Source organism: Amphiura filiformis, chromosome 1, assembly GCF_039555335.1.
Source record: "Amphiura filiformis chromosome 1, Afil_fr2py, whole genome shotgun sequence".
NCBI lineage: Eukaryota > Metazoa > Echinodermata > Ophiuroidea > Amphilepidida > Amphiuridae > Amphiura > Amphiura filiformis.
Window position 1 is genome coordinate 38,330,744 of NC_092628.1, and position 17,318 is coordinate 38,348,061.

The following is a 17,318-nucleotide window of genomic DNA, read 5'->3' on the forward strand; positions in this document are numbered from 1 at the left end:
AAATACACAAATATTATCCACAGAAATATATACGCTAGAAATTCGCACACACAGAACAAATGGTTATTTCCCGTTACACTGTGGATCAAGGAAAGGTTATTTGCATAGTAATTACACTATTGAATTGTAAATTGGGTGATGATGTCGAAGCTCATTAAAGTTTGTATTGCAACTTGTTATAATGTGTGTGTGTCATCTTTCTTTGTCTCAATATTTGAGTGCAAACACTAGTCGCTTGGTCATGTCCCTTCCTACCATGAAGCAATGCTCCAACCTACCTTAATGTCCTATCCTGATAATTCGGCGAAGCTTATGTTGCCTCGTGGGGGGAGTCATGCGGCTCATGCATATAGTCACTGGAAACTGATGGTACCAATTTATTATTTTAATACAGACTGCAATATATTTCCTGGAAAATTTAACTGTAAGAAACAAAGAACTTTTTTAATCTTTCAACTTGATTTATAGATAAAATTTTTAAAAGCTGCTCTAAGAACTGCAAGGTAGGTGCCTCCTTAAGCAATATCGAAAGCGCCAATGGTATTCTTAATAGATACCAAGTCTTATCTTATCGTGTAGCTGGTTTCAGTTTGGGCGCAATGAGTGGGCTAATTAAGCTTAATTACGATGAAACAATGAAATGTATGGTTTCGCTCGTCTCATATTTCATTCTTTTAACTGCTAGGATTTAATCTCAGTTTCACATTGTGACACATAGTGCACCGTGTCCTTGGGCTGTACTAACCTTCATCTTTTACTTCTCACTTGCCTCAATTTGGCAGAATTGTCGAATTTCTGCTTATAAGTTATTGATTTAAGGTAATACACTATTTTAAAGTGTTGCGATTTGGTAGTTCACAACATCTTGCGAATGGTAGTGAGCTTCGGCAAAAATTGCACTGCTCATTTCCTTGAGAGCGTGTAAAAGAATTCAAATATCACAGAAATGCTTTTATAGGTCCTGTGGTTCTTGAGTTATGATGTAAAGAGGGCTGAAACAACACTTTTGTTAAATGTACATAACTCATTAACAACAATAAATTAAGCAAGTTTTCAAAGTATATTGTAGAATGAACTTTTGCAAAACATCAAAGTGTTATTTTTCAATAATATATTGATTCAGACAATAAAAATAGTGTATCAATCTGAACTAGGGCCACGGACAAACCGCGGCTCGTGAGTCATCCTATATGTTGCAGGGATAGGGAGGGGCGACCATGATAGGACCGTATGGGGGGTGATTGTGGGCAGTCGTTTTCGGCAATTTTCCTTTGGATTTTCTAAATTTTCAATTTTAAAAATTATCCTGGATGATATCTGTCGTGAAATAAATCAATGCTTCTATAGGCTTTAATAGGCCTAGTATATAGGCCTATTTATACCCTGATTATGCAATATATAGGCCTACAACAATAACTACAACAACAATAACAAAACCAACAACCAATATTTTGTTATTACTAATTTGTAAAAATAGGGCCTATATTCATATGCCGCGCCTATTAGACTAGTATAGGCCTAAAAATTCCTGAATTATATAATGAAAAAAAAACCGGGAAAAACAATCAATCAATCGCTGCAGTCAGAAATAAAGAAAGAAACGAACAAGAAAAAAGAAAAAAAGTGAGAGAAAAATAAAATAAACTAAATGGAATGGACCACATCGGGACTCGAACACGTACCAAAGTTTCCCAGCTCAAAACTATAGCATTGTATATAGTCCAGCGTGAGTCCAACGCGCTAACCGATTGAGCCACTGAGAGACATATAGAAATGACTGATCTCAAACTGACTATTATGGAATAGTGTATAACAGGCTCTTATGATAAACAAGCTCAATACCGCTGTAAATGTCGGAGGTATCGATGGCGAAAAACCTCGTTTTTTGCAAAAGTAGCTTAAATTTGGAGTGAAATTCAAATGGTAAAGTAAGCGACAGACATTTGAGAAATAATGTAGGCAGTTAGAAATCAAAATTAACGTTCCACAATCCAGATATCGATAATGTAACATAACAGTGTTTTGTGTTAATAAAATTTAATCGGTACTGTATTTGGTTCTTCCCCATGGCAACATTATTTCTTTGGTCGATTTGTAGTACAATACATAAAAGGAGAAAACAATCACTCGGCGTGGTTTTATACGGAGCGAACATTTGAAAAAAACTGCATGGAACGCGTTTTTGATCTTGTGAACATGGTGCGTAAAAATGATTTAAACGAAGGATTTTCAAACGGATTCTAAAAATGTGTATAAACACACAAAAATAATGTAAAGATACATCCATGCACCAACATTTGACTCACTGCGATATTTGATTGCTGAGAAAACGCGGTTTTAGAGAACAACTTTATACGTCTTTTATACGTTTTTATACGTTTCTTCGTTTAACCTTAACCCATGATATAAACATAATGCACCGATGATGCACCTCAAGTTTAATCTTAATTTCGGTCGCAATTTTGACATTCATCAGGATTCTGACATCTCCCCGGGGGGTTAGTGACTTTTGAATGTGGGCCAAGTGTCCATACAGGTGACTGATTTCTAACCTGGGTTGCCAGTCTCCAGATGAAGGTCAAAGTTGTGACCACAGAGGTCCACTATACACAAGAGACGAACCATTGTACATGTTCACGTAACCTCCTTTGCATAATTTTGGAGGTAGCGGATCGTATTCTGATTCGTTGAACTTCTAATTAGCATACTTTTGGAGGTTTCCATATTTGAGTTTACCTAATTAATTATTAATGACCTGAACGACATTGTTTACATCAGCACGTCATGGAGCTTGTTACTCGACCGATTCGAAACATGAAAAACATTTGCACTTTTCTTTCCATTAATGTTATATCATTAGCGGAGGTGTTAGGTTTTTTTTATATAAGGAAAATATTCCTGGCGATGACCCCATGTTGACAATGGCTAAATATGCTGTATTAATTCAGGAAAGGTCCGACGATTTGTCCGCCATTTTTGCCCTTCAGATTTTAAGGTAATTTAGTAGACCAGTCGTTTTCGTTATCATAACTACAGATTGCATAATTGGAAAGTGAACTTCGACGTACGTGATGCGAAAAAGTCTTGCCGTACCTATTTTGATTCATTTACATGCATGTTTCAGCCGAGACGGTTACGTTTGCGGCCACGCAGCGGTATACAGATAAGCTCATCTTGTTTTACTAAAGTAAAACATCTTTGGTTGTGACCGAAATTAATTTTGAGGTCATAGGTTAAAATATCAAATTATGATGAGTACTTATAAAAGTAAACTTTCATTTTTTGGTCTTCAAATGTGTATCTAATTCCCCTGCCACATTACCATGCCAATTGCCGCTCATGATGGACCAACCAATGACAAGCCTAGTCTCGGTCCCAGCCCATTTGTGCTCCTTCGTCACTAAACAAACATTTTAGTGACGGAGGATGGGACCGAGACAATGACAAGCCTTGATTTTGTCCGTTTGTCAGCATTAAACATGCAGTAAAACTGACTTTCGCCACAAAATTCGAAACTTCAACCAAAATTTTCATAAATACCTTTTGTACAGTCACATGGATTCATTGATAGCTATTGTTTAATCAACTTTAATGTTCAGTTACCATGTATGATTGACAGACCCATTGACAATTAACCAACCGGATAGGCGTTTTGGATTCGTATTGTATCTTTTGTTTGAGTTACAACAAGTGAGCAGATACTGATCAGATGTAGAAAACCCAGAGGGATATAATGGGTGTTGAGAAAGAGAGAATCCCTAATTAAAGAACTAATACGAGCGTATGAAAACCGAATCAAAGATTAGAACTGATATGAGCCCGTTGACTAAAAGAGTTTAAAGTGCCGGTATTGGTTATTAAAACATATGGCACTATTGTGAATATCAGGGGAAATTCAAAAAGCATTTTATTACCCAAACTGAACATCATCGCTCTCCTATTCTCGTTCTAGTTCTACTGGATATCTGGGTAGACAACGTTATTGCGCCCTATTGTGTCGACCATTTTGTGTCGAACACTGCAACAGTTGCTGCTAGAGCGAGTCGAAGGGTAGCATGACTTAGCAGTGTTTGCACTCATATTGAGACAAATAAAGCTGGTAAGGCGGAAGTCTACTGTTTTTTGTTTGTCCTGGGTTACGTTATTGTAAGTGTCACGTTGGAAAGTGTTGCAATATCGATATTAATTTTTTATCGATGTTAATTAAGAAAATATAAAATCCCCATTGGAATAATGGTATTTCACGACTTTGGGTAAACACAACGATACTAATCATGTTAATGATCATGCTATAATTACTTCTGACATCGAAAAATTAAATCTTTCTATAAAATGTTATTATTTAAATTCCAAAATTAAGGGTACGGAAGTTTTTGCGTACAGTATAGAGGGCCGAGAGGATCATAATAAAAATTATATTGAGAAAAATCAAAGATGTTTTGGTGTACGAATTGTATTGTAATGAATTACTGACGTAAATGTAAACAATGAAAAAAATTGTAATCCATCAAAAAACAAACCTTTTATATAAGTTCTAAATTTAACGTAAGTACGTAAGTAAAAACGGTTAAAAAACGCAAACCATGGTCTTTTTTTAATAAATGCAGTGCCGATTATTAAATTTTTATTTTTATGTAGGAAAATTTTGGCGAACATGACAAAAACACTGTTTTGTTATACATGTATTACTATTAGCGATCTTAATTATAATAGCCTGCGCATGGTTGTAATCACGCTATTGCACATAATGCGCTTTGATTATTCCGGCAATTGATTTAGCGCGCTGGTCTATGAAAATTTTTAAAACCTGGGTTCTAGTCCCTGTGTTGTTATTTTTTTTTCCTCTCTGTTTTCTTTCTTTCCTTCTTTTTACATTTTTTCTTTTTTCTTTATTCTTTTTTTCCGTCTTTTCTTGTTTTATGGTTATTGTTGTATATCATTGCGTAATCTGGGTAATATGGCCCATCAGCATTGACCCCCCCCCCCCCCCCCCCCACCCCACACCCCCATCATGTACACCCCTCCCAAGTTTCATATTTTCATAGGTTCGTGATGGTCTTTTGCATGTGGCTTGATAGGCATATACTATGTACGCATCAGTTCATTCTCTTCTGCATGGCTGTTTCTGTTATTAACGTATGCCCATTTGGAATCAAGCACATGAAATCCCCACGTAATAACCTTAACTTAATTGAAGCATCAGAAAACAAGGTGCATTTTTTCTCATTTCGACAGTAAAATTTAAGATATGTTTCGTTTGACAATTGAATTAGAACGTAGTGGATTGTGGTAACCACACCGGAATGTGCGTAAATATATCCTATGTGGCATTGTTACACTCGTTTTTGTTTCTCATATCTCAAAACTGCTGGGGCAATACAATTCAAAATTTGGTTATTTGTCAAAAGCCCAAATGTTAGATAGAAACCTCCGGTAGGAAACAGAACATGAACAGATTAGACCACGCGTTCACACCCTTTGTTTCATCCGTCATAAAAAAAAATGATATATTTACACCCAAACGACTTAAGCTAATCGTAGATCCATCCTTTGAGCTATTATTATTTTTACTCCAGCACCTTGCCCGGGAGGTAGGACCGACCATCCATCAAAGATGACAATAGTGCGGGGTTGGTGAGACTATGTTTCACCAGTAAAGTACATGATTTTCATTTCCCTCTTGTAAAATTATTTCAAGAGATATTGACTTTTTACTTGTTTTTACTTGTTTTAAATAGTAATTTCCTTTAAAATTTAAGAGAAAATTCGGTGAAAATAACATGTTCCTAGAATTTTTAGCCGAAAATCAATTCTGCCTGTACATAGGGGTGCTCACATTATGACATCATAAGGATATTATGTGGTGAATGTTTGTCCTTATTTAGGGATCACTGGATAACTGGATAAAGGAGACCCATTGATACATATAGTCCGTGTTACAAAATATGGCTCCGCAGTTCTGGGGTTAAGGGGTTCCAATATTTGGCTGACTGGAAAAGACATAACTGTGTAAAAGAACCAAAGCATGTGAGTTATGCGATTTTTCGTCAACAGAAATTGCACGTGTGCCGGACATGAACCAAATTCTATATCGAAATTTAATGTACACGTGTTGTTGTTTTTCTATTGATTTTTACTTAATAAATAGGACAGCCCAATATTTCCATTAATCTACCACGCAAAATATATGTGTGACGTCAAAACCGCGGGCGATTTCCGTCTAAGGAAATCGCAAAACTCACATCCTATGCCTAGTAGTATTTAACACGATAGGCAACGACAGTTTCTACTCGCAGGTGCTGTCTGTTGACTTCTGTGGTAAATTGCGTCGGGTGCTAGTTGGGCCAAACCAGCTTGGAAAAAAACCAAACTCAAGTCTAGATTTCTAATACCCAGTTCCGTAACCAGATGAGCCCCCCAAAAAAAAATAATCACAAAAAATTCCCAGTGCTAGCGTAGCGAGGAAAAATAAAATTGGTAAAAAAGTCCAAATTTTGAAATAAAATCCCACTTTTTCAAAATCTGTTCCCCCACCTCAGTCCAGTCCACATTTTCACAATCAGCCTCCCCCAAATGTAATCTGAGAATACACATTTGTATTTGAATTTGAATACACAGTTGGCCTTGTAAAAAGTGAGTACTCCTGGTACTGTGATTGCGCATAAAACTAATGGAAGTGAACAAATTCAAACGTTCCAGTACATGTGTATTCCGGTTACTTAGGCACGTTTTTAAGATCAATAGATTATTAAGCAAGCGTAGATTAACGGTATTCTCACTCGTTCATCAAGAGAAACAATCTAGATTGATATAACACTACTATTTCGGAACAACCTTTTAACGAAATGTCCCTCACTTATCTGTTGAACTGAACACCGACGCTTGATAAATATAAAATGGTCCCGGAAAATGGCACTTTTGTGTAGTGTCTTCCTTCCCGTCATGAAGATGACTCCGGGTGATATTGAATTCTGTTTTGAATAAACTTGCACGCCAACATTTCCGTACAAAATGCTCATATTACGTAATGCAATATGTTTACATCCGATCCAGCACACGAGCAGGTTTATTTTGCGTACTCAGTGTGTTGGTTGTCGTCACGTTCCTTTTGATTCCACGAATTCGTATTGCTTTGCTGTTTATATTATCATGAAGGTGAATTAATAATAATAAAAATAATCTTCAAGAGCAACATATTTTTATGTTGGCCTTATTAAACAACATTGGGCTGTTCCATTTGTAACCATACATCCCCTATGGAAGACATGTCTTAATCTCCCCACATTTCAAATGGAGTCACCCCATTTGAAAGTCACACTCCCTGTGTGGGAGATTAAGGTTATGGATTTTAACTGGAATATCCCACAAGGCTTTATTCCATGAGCAAGAATACCCATAGAATGATTATTTTGGAGTGACAACATTTAAGGGGTCTCAAGGGACCCTTTTCAAGTTAGCCATTTATTGAAATGTAAACATGACATATATCATGAAAGCTTATGGAAGTCCCATGGTTGGCAATTCTTCCTACGAATATGAAAATTAGTTCCGCATTTCAGCCAAGATATTCTTCCGGTGTATTTTCCTTGATACCAAAGTTTGCAATGAGTAATAATACAGTGTGTAACGAAACAAAAAAAAATAATTTTTCATAAGCTGCAGTTTGTCACTCTGGGTGACAAACTGCAGACTCTGGGTGACAAACTGCAAACTCTGGGTGACAAACATTGGTTTATGTGTTCTTACCAGCCATAAAAGGTCGTAAACAAATACTATATTTTTCAACAGGGGATAACCTAAAAAAAAGGTCACCATTTATCTGCTTAGCTCGCTAAGAAATGAGACATATTGACTTATTTTAGGCTAATTTCATTCCAAACTGAATTGCCCCTTAAGGGATCTAAAATGAGCGTTTATTGCGTTTCGACAGTATTTTTTGTGGGACATGAGAGCACCTCAGAACTATCGAATTGCATTCTGAATACGAAGCATGTCTTTCTGATATCAAATAATTTTCATTTTTGAAAATCACAATATAATACAAATTTTATGACAAATTATAAAAATTTGATATTTTTCAAATTTTGATATATAGCAGTCCTCGAAGTAAATTATATAAATCTAATGATATATTCTTAAAGTGTATTTAGCAGGGAGGAAAAGCCGACGGTCAATTGAAAATTTTGACCTTTCATTTTGAAGATATGGATTTTTTCCCAAAAAGACCTTCTTTTTGTTTGGTGTTTTGGGGAAAAAAATCCATATCTTCAATACGAAAGGTCAAAATTTTCAATTGATCGTCGGCTTTTTATCCCACCTACATACACTTTAAGTATAAATCATCAGATTTATAATGTTTACTTCAAGTACTGTTAAATATCAAAAATATCAATTTTAATGATTTGTCATAAAATGTGTATTAAATTGCGAATTTCAAAAAATCAAAATATTTGATATCAGAATGACATTCTTCGTATTCAGAATGCAATTCGATATGTCTGATGTGCTCTAATGTCCCAAAATAAATACTGTCCAAACGTTCATTCCCCAGCCCTTAAGTGGCCCCTCAAAATACTGATCTTTTTATTCCTTTACATTGAGAGAGCATCGAAAAGACTTTAACATAACCAAACTAGTTATCCAATAAAGAAGAAGAAAGACATTGTGATGTAGACAGCCACCCATCGTTGGAAAGGTCATACAGTTCATATTTCCATCACTTTTGAAATTTTCCTAAGATTGACAATTATTTTGTATGACAAATAGGAGTGGGCACGTATAATATTTCTCTGTAGAATTATTATAGGACAGAGAGAAAATCCGGCTGAGTAATATCGACCAATGAAGTAGTAGAAATAAGATCAAATAAGCACGAACACTCGAACTTTCTAGGAATTCAGTAAGAGGTTGATGCTTTGTTTGTTTAACGTATGCCCTTGGCAAAAGTTTAAAAGAAGCCAAGAACAATAAAGTCTCAGTAAACCGAAGGCGTTGTTCTAATAAATCCTTTTATCAGTTTCAAATGTCATATCTGTGTGGCTAGAGGAACTGCAAAGACAAAATAAACACGTAAACAATTATTTTGTTTTCAAAACAGCTATTATGTTCTTGGAGAGGTTCATTAGGTTTGTAGAAAGTCATTATATACATTTTCATCTTGCCAAAACCAAAATGAGCCCGCCGTATCAGAGAAGCCATCTGGAAAAGGAAGAGAGCACCGAAGACAATGAACAGAGACGAGGGCCCATTGTATTAATCACGTATACGACCCACTTCTGGGCGCTGGTGCGCACTCTGTTGGTAAACAGAAGTTGGAAAGAAAAACATCACTCTGAAGATGGCCATCGCTCAAGATGGTCGAAACTGTCAGGTCAGTAATTAAGTTTTCATCAGTTTTCACAAGATGAAATGTATATAATAAACAGCTATTAGTTTTAACGATGGAATACTTGATAAAATACCATAAATTACACGCTATATTACACGCCAGTGACTAAAGTCGTCTGGGAATTACAAAAAAAATCCACTTCCGTATTCTTAGTCTTATAGTCAATTGAAAGCTATTCTTGTGCCGGTTTGTTTAGTGACGAAGGAGCACAAGCCAGCTGTGACCGAGACTACTCATTAAGCAACTGTAGTTGCATGAATGGAATGCGAGGAGTCCAGGTGTTTCAAAGATAGCTGTGGAATGTAGCGAGCACACACTCGTGGCATCCTGCAAAAACTTTGTTTAGTATTGCGCGTTGATAATGGTTGAATAGTACATTTCCCACATTTGGTCATGCTTTTATTATGCTAATCAATTTATTGAGATACAATTATGAAACATTAAAAAAGCAAAGACATTTACATAGTTGGCACACACTTTGCCTTTGTTAAATGTCAATTTCAAGCACTTGAATAAATTTGGTAAATTTCTGAAATTTTCCCAATTTTAGAGACTCCATAATGCACTACATTCTGTTCTGCACCTGAAATGTGATAAAAAGCATGTAGTCTACTTTGTTTGTGTTGAGAGCAGCCCTCTCGTCTTCGCGGCCTGAACATAATGTCTATATCGCGTTAAACTCTAGGGTTTGTATAATGTAGTGTCGTTCAATGTGTCAGTTCAGGCATATCTATCTAGCAAGATATCGAGGTCTGTACGTCTTATTTTTGAGAAATGTGGGCAAAAAGCGCGCTCTTTTATTGTTATTGAATAACAAAATATGAAGAGAAAACTATCTTGTTTGAAAAAAACTGACTTCAGATTCGCATCCTCCTGCAGCTATTATCCGTGAACAATGTGTTTTTCTTCCGAACGGAGACTCGCTATATCCGATACTAATATAAGTCAATCTGTTTAGTTACTGCTTTTTAGCTTAGGTCAGGTTAGGTATCTTGGTTTTGGAGACTATTAAAATAGGTATCGCGGTTCTGTAGATTTGGCCTAAATATGATCCTCTATGCACAGCAACTATCTATCCATGAACCTTGGCAGACTAGGACACAAGGTTAGAATCTTGTTGTCTATTCACTTCATTCATCATTAGCTATTCATAACCTCACTAAAATACGCAGCAAGTGCGATCCAATCACAGATAATAACTTTTAAATACGCGGACACAAATGCAGGTCATTGAAAAAGTATAATGACCGCGTATCGTGACGTAGCTAAAAGTACGCTCTACAATTACCGCGTTACGTGACGTGTTACGCGTTCGAACAATTTACGCGGACGCTGGCTGCCGTATTTGGACATCGCATGATTGCGTGCTAGTGTGATTGGTTGCTAGCGGTATTTTCTTAATGGGCTATTCTTTTTTTTACAGGGAAAACGACAGATAAAGTTAAAATTGTGTTCTGTTTTCAAATTAAAAGAAGAAAATGTGACGTAAATTGAATTTAAAAAAGTGAAAAGTGACGGTTATGAATGAGTTTAATGATTTTGCATCAGTTACCTCGGAATAGCCCTCGGGGCTGCGCTCCTCGGGTTATTCCTCGGTTCCAAAGCACAATGTTTAGATATTTCACAATACCCTCAAAACAACTGATGCGCAGTCATTAACCTCTAATCATTATGTTTATGTGCCACCTTCAACTCAGTCGATCTACCTTGGACCATTGCACTCTGTTTGTCTCAATGCCTTGTCCGAGTAATTTAGATCGTTAAACCATAGAACGATCTGTTGGTCGGTATAGACTGAATATATTAATTTTATTGAATTCCATGCACATCGATTCGAAGCCATTCACTTTTTATACAGGTTAACAGGATTTTCAATTTAATGGTTGACAATTGACCAGAAGCATTCGTATATGAATCGTTTGTTGTACCGGTCTTCTCTCCGAAGATTATTTATCGCAAAGGTTGCTAATTACGAAATAATGATGAACCTAATTCTTAAATACATTACGTAAATTAATTTGACCTCTAACATGTGTACTTATACGAGCGTAAAAGACTAATTCTATTTATCTTCAGTTTAGTTTTGCATGCGCTTCACCGCAAACGACATTCCGCATCGGACATATTGTACATGTATATTCCTGGCGTAGTTGGAAGGACAGCTCTAACCTCGATTTATTCAGGTGGTGGCCGCATTGCATTCTCTAAATTCAGTAAATTTTCATCGTCAACCTTGTAATTGAATGGGATTATTTTGAAATTTTGAAACGCTTGAAATATCACAAACTAATAGGCCTCCCTGACCGAAATTTGACACAATTTTGACATATGTCAAAATCATGTCAAACAAAAACGATAAGAATTGGGACATTTATTTGACACAAATTTGACATAAATTTGACATATGTCAAATTTGTATCAAAAAATTTGACATATTTTTGACATAGTTCTATGTCAAAAGTGTGTCAAATCACATTTGTGTCAAAATCATGTCAAATATTATTTTGTGTCAAAATTATGTCAAACAGGATCATATTTGACATACTTTTGATATGTCAAATATGTGTCAAAATATATTTGATACATATTTGACATAGTACTTGGTTATGTTAAAATTGTATCAAATTGTGATAATATTTGACACACTGATGTGAATGCAGTGGTGGAGCTGCCGTTGAGGTGAGCCAGCACAGGGAATCCTTTTCTACCCTGTTGCCCAGGTGCATGCACAGCTTCCAGTCAGTGCCAAGTTATTGGAAATTCCACTTGAGGGCAAAAAAATGCCATCAAATATTCAGATTTGTGCAAAATTGTGTCAAACAGGATCATATTTGACATACTTTTGATATGTCAAATTTGTGTCAAAATAAATTTGATACATATTTGACATAGTTCTTGGTTATGTCAAAAGTATGCCAGAATGTGATCACATGGCTGCACCACAAAGGTGAGGGGCACGGAGGGGCTTAATTTTCCATTAAGCTTAAGTTTTGCCCAATGAAAACCAAAAATCACTGAAAATATTGATGAAAACATATTTAATGACAGAATTGGATGCTTCACGCCCAATATTTATTGATATACTATTTACCCGACTACCTCTCAACCAATATTTTTAAACTTGTAGCTTGACCTGTAAAATATTTTGCGAGTAATGAAAATTCAAATACGGTATGTAAAAACAAACACATGTGACCTTAATACAGATTATTTCACATAAAGTTGTTGATCGGTCGGAAAGAGCAATCTGACTTTTTTTGGGGCCAAATAGTGAGAAAAATAGTCTTAAGTTTGCCACTCATGTATTCTAAACAATAATTAGTACGACACATAATTAGTCGCCACAATGCGAAGTTTTGACGGATCCATTTGAAATCATGAATCAGAAAAATGGTCTTTAAAGTTAAGTTTTATGTGCATGATCCAGATCTGCATGATCTTTAACAGTCCGAGTCAAAATTAGCAGGTTCTTTTTTCACATTCTTCTTTGCGTAAAATCTGAATTCTGAACTCCTCATTTTGCATGACTGATATGTACAGAATTTTCTTCTTGATGAGTTGCCATTGATGAGTTGCTATTCCTGCCGCATTCGGATCCCTTTTCAGCAGCATCTGAAAGCAAATTGTACATAAAGTTACAAATTAAATAAGCTTACACATTTGGTAGTTTTCTGAAACAACTGAAAAAAATATTTGGTGTCATCAAGAAATTCAGGATCATCAAGAGTATATGGTTGGGCAGGTATTTCCACATTACTTTTTTAGAAATTAGAATCCATCAGGAAGAATCCATTACCTGGGATTTTTTTCTCCCAGATTGACCCAAAATACATTTTCGAAGCTCTCAAGCATGCCTAGTTCTCAAGTACCGTAACTATTTCTATTAAAGGTATGATAGGCAAACCTTAGTTAACACATTTGCTATACTCATGCAGCCCCTGGTCCAAAAATACAATACATACAGCACGGGTATAGAAAATTAAAAGAAAAGATTTTTCAAGGAAACCTGCATATTATATGTACGGTGCGTACGTTACCGTTCCGTAATACTTCAATGAATAACAATGTAATAAATGTACTTATACGGGGGAGCAAAGATTTTTGGCAGGCCAAAAGGGGGGGGGGGTAAGCATTTTTGGCAGGTCGAAAGGGGGGGTCAAGCGCTTTTTGGCAGGTCGAATGGGGGGGCAAGCAATTTTTGGCACAGATATTTTGGGCACTGTTTCTATATTACGCCCTAAAAGGCGTAGGAAAACATTACATGTTAAGACAATTTAAGGTTTTAAATTCGGGTTCCCCAAAATCTTGTATGTGTAAGGGGGGGGCAAAGATTTTTGGCACGTCAAAAGGGGGGCAAAGGTTTTTGGCACGTCGAAAGGGGGGGCAAGGTTTTTGGCACGGCCAAAGGGGAGGGGGCAAGCAATTTTGGCAGACCATTTTGAGAATTCACCCCCCCGCGTAAACTGAATGATACTACCTAATTTACCAAACTTGTATCATATTATTCATATATGGACTGATAAATAAAAAGCAATGGTAAAAGTACATTTATTACATTGTTATTCATAAGGCAGCCACAGTGATGTGCAGTATAACGTAATGAAAACTAAATAGCTGCCTGATTTATTTGTCATTAAGTTAAAAACACCTACCATGCACAAACTTCAAGCTTGTAGTGCGCGATGGACCCATTTTCCATGCAGAAACGGCTGTAAATAGAGAAACATGCACATGGCAGCTATTATTATAACGTCAAATATGTCTGAAAATAGCTGCCTTTGTGATTAGTTCAAATGGATTTGCATTTTATTGAGTACGGTATTGTCTGAGATTTGAAGTACTGTAAAAACTTTCACTAAAGGCAGCTATTAATGTGTGTGTATAACTGTATACATAATACAATAGCTGCCGGCCGGACTTTAGCTGCCGGTTGCCTCTGTCCGAACTTTAAGCTCACGTGGACCCCCTTCCCGACCTCCGATTGAATTTAAATTTGGAGGGGACGATTTTCTAGTTAAATTGTACAGTTTGACACTAGGAGCAAAAAATATGGTTGAAATGAGGGGCACTTGATGCACCCTAACTGGTACAGACTACAGTGATACATGTAGTGATGTACTGCATGTGTAGTAGAAGTATAGGTAAGCTTAAAATACATTTTTTAATTTTCAATGATGTTGACTGTATACTTACCATGTGCTTTATCCAGTACATACAGCATGCGATGATGCAGTTTAGTCTTAAATTGATTGGTACTCAGTAGCAGCATGAACAGCCAAAACTAAAATCTTACTCCATTGACTGCATGTCCCACCGTCCATGCTGATGCATTCATGATTCACGTCACACTGCAGTCATAAGATTCGTTTACTATAATAGCTCAAGCCTGTCCACCGAATCACACATTGTATATAATGTTCATGACTAGATGATATTGATGCATTCCTCCGTTGGCATGACAGACTGGCTTTAAGCTTTTAAAACGAAAATTGAACCGTTAAAATTCAAATCCACCACCACAAGCTGCCATTTTTTTTTCTTCTGATAGGAAGTTCCTCCTTTATGTAGGAGCACCGAAACAAGAAATTCCCTTGGTTTAATGGTTAGCTGCATTAGCCCAGTGCATTAATGCCCTGTTAGTAATAGGGGGCTGTCATTTTTTCCCGAATGGGGGTGGGGTCGTGAAAATACTGGGGGGGGTCATAATGTTTATGCCAAAATGGGAGGGGGTCATAATTTATTTACACCAAAAATAGGAGTTAATTAAAATAGTTATCATAAAGAGCGCAAAATTTTGTCCATGTTCCGCTCCCTTTCCTGACACTTACTATAAACGTTTTTGCACGCTTCACCCCTTAGTTCAAACAATGGATTGAGTCTGCGTTTTTCATCTCGAGCTTATAGCTATAAACTAGTAATTCCATCCTTAAGAATTATGTAAATCATAATGAGTAGGCCCGGCCAGCTCTTCCGATGATGCCTCAAAGCAACTTAATTCATGAGACTTCCTGGAGCTGGTCCCTACAAGGTCCCTGCCTGACGGGGGGAAACTTTATAAGTGAAGGTATGTGCCTACTGGCATCACGAAGTAGGGGCCTATCGGTACAAAATATTGGGGGGCAGGGGTCATTGGGTATAGATATCAAATAAGGGGTTATTGGGTAGAAAATGTTGAAAAAATTGAGCAAAATTCTATTTCTTGTTCAAAATGTTCCAAATTTCAATACAAATTTGCTGAAATATGAGAATTTGAAAGTTGCTGCATTACTTTGTGGCATTTTGGTGATACCATTCTAGAAAAAGGGGGTCATTGGGTAGTCAAAAAGAGGGGTCATCGGGTATGACTTTTTCAAAAAAAGGGGTCATCGGGTATAGTAGACTTCAAAAGAGGGGCCTATTGACAGGCACATAATACTGTCACTTCTAAAGTTGAGTGCCCCCCGGCCTGGACACACCAGAAGCATACTGACCGGGGACAGGAGGAAGGGGGAACAAGTTTGCTCCATCTGGCTCGAAATACTGGGACAAAATTGCAATGACCAAAAATCGTAATTACTTTGATCTGGCTGCCTCAAAAATGGAGCAAAATCCTATTTCTTGTTCAAAATTTTCCAAATTTCAATACAAATTTGCTGAAATAAGAGAATTTGAAAGTTGCTGCATTATGTTGTGGCATTTTAGTGATACCATTCTAGAAAAAGGGGGTCATTGGGTAGTCGCAACTAAAAAAGGGGTCATTGGGTAGCCGCACCTAAAAGAGGGGTATGACTTTTTGAAAAAAGGAGTCATCGGGTATAGTCAACTTCAAAAGAGGGGCCTAGTATTGACAGGCACATACTATCACTTCTAAAGTTGAGTGCCCCCCGGCCTGGACACACCAGAAGCATTGAGCACACACTGTGTAATGTAGTTAACAAGATAATCAATGAGACTCACTCAGAAGAATGATTTACTTTATTATATTTATTCATATAGTAGAGATGCAGCTTAAATGCTGCCCATGTTGTATTAGCTATATCTGCCTAGCTTGTGTACGTGGCAAGGTGTACAATGTATAAGAACAGGGGTAAGTTCAAAGTCAGTTCAAGTTCAGGTTACTGATATGGGTTGCCGGTTCATTGTCCAGGTTAGAGAACACTACATCCCTCCCATCTTTTATAGATAGAAAGTTAGATAGAAAGTCAGTTATATGCACACCTTTTTATATATTAGTTTTGTTTACTAACACTGATATTTGATTATTGATGTTGATGGATATGCCGAAACGAAGGTAAAATTGATATGGGTTGCCGGTTCATTGTCCAGGTTAGAGAACTCTACACACTGGGTCACATAATTTAATTTATACAAAAAAACATAAGAATCCCACGTTACATCGCATGGTAAAAAGTGAAAAAAAAAAAAAAAAAAAGGTGTTGTTCAACGATGTTTTAATATAAAATAATTCACTGACGTTTTGTACGAAACGTCAGTGAATTATTTTATATTAAAACATTGTTGAACAACACCTTTTTGTTCAGTTTCTTTTCACATTATACAAAGCCTTATATCATGTCAGATCTTGATCTGATGTCTTGATAATTGATATGTAGTTTCAATAAACCATGATAAACAGTGAATATTCTATGCGGTCATTAAATTCATATTCTCTACTGATCATGATGTTTGATTCTAAAAATTCAATGATGCTAAAAAAAGATAAAACAATGTTTCATTTTACAATGTACATGCATTTGGTCAGTAAAATGTATAAGTTGGATTTGACACAATTTTGACACAATGAAATTATCAACAAAATGGCTAAGTAAAATTTGACACAAATTTGACACAATGAAATTATCATGAAAATGACTAAGTAAAATTTGACACCAATTTGACATACAAAAAAATTTTCTGAGTTGGATTTGACATAATTTTGACACACTGAAAT